The sequence below is a fragment of the Nannobrachium achirus genome (assembly GCF_963921795.1).
Source record: "Nannobrachium achirus genome assembly, chromosome: 23".
In the NCBI taxonomy this organism is placed as follows: Eukaryota; Metazoa; Chordata; class Actinopteri; order Myctophiformes; family Myctophidae; genus Nannobrachium; species Nannobrachium achirus.
Window position 1 is genome coordinate 32,924,905 of NC_137830.1, and position 3,778 is coordinate 32,928,682.

The following is a 3,778-nucleotide window of genomic DNA, read 5'->3' on the forward strand; positions in this document are numbered from 1 at the left end:
CGCGAGGCCGCCGTCGTCGACCTCCAGGGTCAACTGACCACCGGGTCGTCACGACCTCCGGAGGTTTACGAACCGTGTCGGTTCCGTCTGCGTTCGGGTCCAGCTGGGGCTGGGCCCCGCTCCCCCCCCTGAGTCTGGTTATTTTACCAGACGCTGGAACTCACAACGATGGACAGGTGCTGAATATGATGTGGGGAAGCTGCAGATCAGAAAACAGAGTTTTCGCAGTTAGCACGTGTGGAACAGGAGTTGTGATTGACCACCAGGTAGCATTTAGTATGAGAACGGTGAACCCATGTCCCATGTCACGCTAAACAACAACTGCTCAGTCAGCTCTGTTTTTGGGGGGAGAGGCAGATCACGAGATGGCGCCAGAGCGCCACAGGAGGAGAGGAAAAATGGTGGGGCCCACAGGCTCAATAACAACAACTTCTCAACCTCCTGTAACTTTGGAACCGTTTGTCCAAATGAAAAATTTTGTCATGCCGTGTCCGTTTGCGTGATCGATCGGCGGGCCAATCGTATCGACTTGAAAAGGTAAGTAAAAATAGGAAAAATAGCTGGTACTCCCAATTACTTAAATGTGCCCTATTTAAAAGCTCTGACGGTCTCTATACTCGACCTTAGGGAGTGTTACTTTTTGTATTGGATTTCCCAAAGGCTTTATCTTAGATCGCATCATTTAAGAACTGTGTTCTTATATGAAATAAAGAAACCACCTTGGCGATTTTATACTCTGGATATGGATATGAAGCATCAACTGACAGTGAAAAGGTACTTATTTATCCAAAGAAAATGTATTTGAATGTATTTATATATTTATGTATTTATTTTTCTTGATAAGACAGATGTTATCAAAATATAACTCTACACTGTCACATACCTGACAAAAGCCACTGTCGTAGACAATGATAGTCACAACATTCCCAGCTCTTTAGTTTCTCTATAGAGCAGTGTTCCAACACACTGGGATGTCACAGGGTCCCAGTCTGGGACCCCGGCTCTACTCGTGTGACGTCATAGACAACTGATGCCATAGTTCTCAAGGACCCCGAATTAATTATGTGTTTGGTCACAGACCCACATCTGATAATATTTTGTGACAGGACGACAGGATAAGATGTCTGTCGATAAAGGACTATCACATCGTCTAGGATCCACATTGGAGCCATATGCTGTTCCCACGTGGATCCTACTGTACATGATCGCTAGTATCAGGAATCCAAAGCACTTAATTCTCTTTTTTCCTGACGAGCACAAGAGCTGTCACAACTTAGCAGTTGACCATGACTGACCAGTGGTGGAAAGTAACTAAGTAGGCCTATACTGTATACTTAGGCTACTGTATTTTGAGTTACTTTTATATATTTTGCATTTCCAATTTTCAATACATTTACTTCTACTCCACTACATCTCAAGAGGCAAATATTATTTTACTCCACTACAATTATTTGAAAACTTTTAGTTATTAGCTGTAGTGGCTAAACAACAATAAAATCAAAAGAGGCCACTGAGTGCACCAGGATGAGCGAATCTTACACAGAGTGCAGGGCAGGAGTCCACTGTCCAGCCAGAAAGTGCATTCTTTGTTTGTTGCATTTATTTCAGCTCTGGATCACAGTACAAAAGATGTAAAAACTGTCTGTTAAAACATATACCTGTCCCGCTGGTAAAAGAAAAAACATGTACCCTCCTGGTGCTACTGACTGCCTTTGTGTGCTCATTAGTTAAAGGGCCACTTCACCTCTGGTACAACCAGATCTTATTTCATTGTTGTTTGGGACACAATCAACACAATCCTGAGTTATTCTTTGTGTTCAATCTGTGTTTTGAGATATTTTAGTATTTCAGCTGTGCTAGTGATGCGTTTTGCATCATATGATGCAGCATGATGATGCAAAATGCATCATGCAAAATGCATCACTAGCATAGCTGAAATACTAAAATATCTCAAAACACAGATTGAATACAAAAAATAACTCAGAAGTGTGTTGATTGTGTCCCAAACAACAATAAAATAAGATCTAGTTGTCCCAGAGGTGAAGTGGCCCTTTAAGTAAACCCTGCTGTGCTCCTCAATGAACTTGAACTCCGCCCATGAACTTAAGTATTTAACTAACTCAAATTAACTGAAATAATACGTCTGTAACTGAATTAATAAAGCAAAACAAAATAACAAATAGAAATCAAATAATATAGTAAATAAATAGCAAAAGGCTGAATAGCTCCCACAGTAGCTTTTGTTGGTTTTATTATTACAAAACATTAAACATACATTAAAACTTTGGCTATTTGAAAATAACAGATTTGAGCGTGTAGATCTGCTGTTGATTTGAACGGACTTTCACTTGTAACCGAGTGTTTCTACATTGCCGTATACTGTGAGTAAAGACACCACCACTGACCACAGGCACCTGCACTCATAGACATGAAAGGGGGCTTGAGCCCCTGCCCTTTTACCCGTCTGCAAAAAATGCCCTCTGCAGACCATGAATGCAGTTTTTACTATGGTGAGAGCAATGCAAATGCACTCTTTCCATGCCATACCTGAAGGCAGAATTCAAGTGAATTGCCTTGTCTAAACTCTCCTGAACCTGAATGCAGCATCTTATGTTGAAAGAATTGCCCTCTCTGTGTAGAAATCCATGCTGTATGCCACATCTCCAGTATTGACTTGATTATGCTTAGCGCAGTGTGGTATCATGCACCGAAAATAGACAACCTCCCAGCTCACAACGCGTTGCAGCGCGACGTGTTGTGAGCTTGGATGTCTGCTATTTTCGATATTTCCACCAAAAGGCCCTTTTAGAAATGTCAGCTCCTGCCTCTCTAATTCTCTGCACGTCCCTGACTGTACACGACCAACATGGTCATGGTCAAAAAAACAACTATGCTAAAGAAACCAACTATGTCCAAAATATAAACTTTTCAGGAAATGAAAACAAAAACAACACAACACTGCCTCATTAAAGTTGGTATGGTGACTTTATACATTGTCAGATGCCTGAATGTGTCCTTATATTATCATCACTTTACCCAAATACAGCTCAAACAAAACAAAAAAACGATTAGTTAGGTGCTTAGACAGACAGTTTGAGGATCCAATGGAGTTTAATTGAAAGTAGTTTAGTCAGAAGTGCTTTTTAATACTTTTCATTGGTTCAATGTAAAACCCACACACAAGACGTGAAGGGTGTTCAAAATACACTGAAATATTAAAGAAAATAAAAAAGTCAAAAAATGGAGATAGTTGGTTTCTGCCTGACAGCAACGAAATAAGCCTGAACTTTTAGCATTTTTATTTTTCTATTTTACTTAACATTTTAAAATAGTTAAAATAGCCGATCTACAAGCTCACAACGTGTCGATCTGGAATTCTAGATTGTTTATTTTCACTATTTTTTTTTTTTTTTTTTTTTCAAATAGTAAAATAAATTCTATAAAGTTGAGGGAAGGGGTAATGTGGCATGCAAGTTCCTCAGTGATATTGTGTCTGCTCTGCTGTGTGTGTGAAATGCTAATGTCTTTCCTTATTATCACCAAATAAAATCAATTCAATTCAAAAAAATCAGTAAACCCTGGTTAACCACTTAACCCTAAATACAGAGTCGCCAGGGATCTGTTCTTGGCCCCTCCTTTTCCCCTCTACACCAAAACTCTTCACTGAGCAGCTAAAAGCTTGTATTTATTTTATTTTTTCACCTATTTTCCCCAAAATGTTCAGCTATTATGACATGCCCAGAATAGAGTCGCTAGGGTGGCTATAATAATGTCCCTG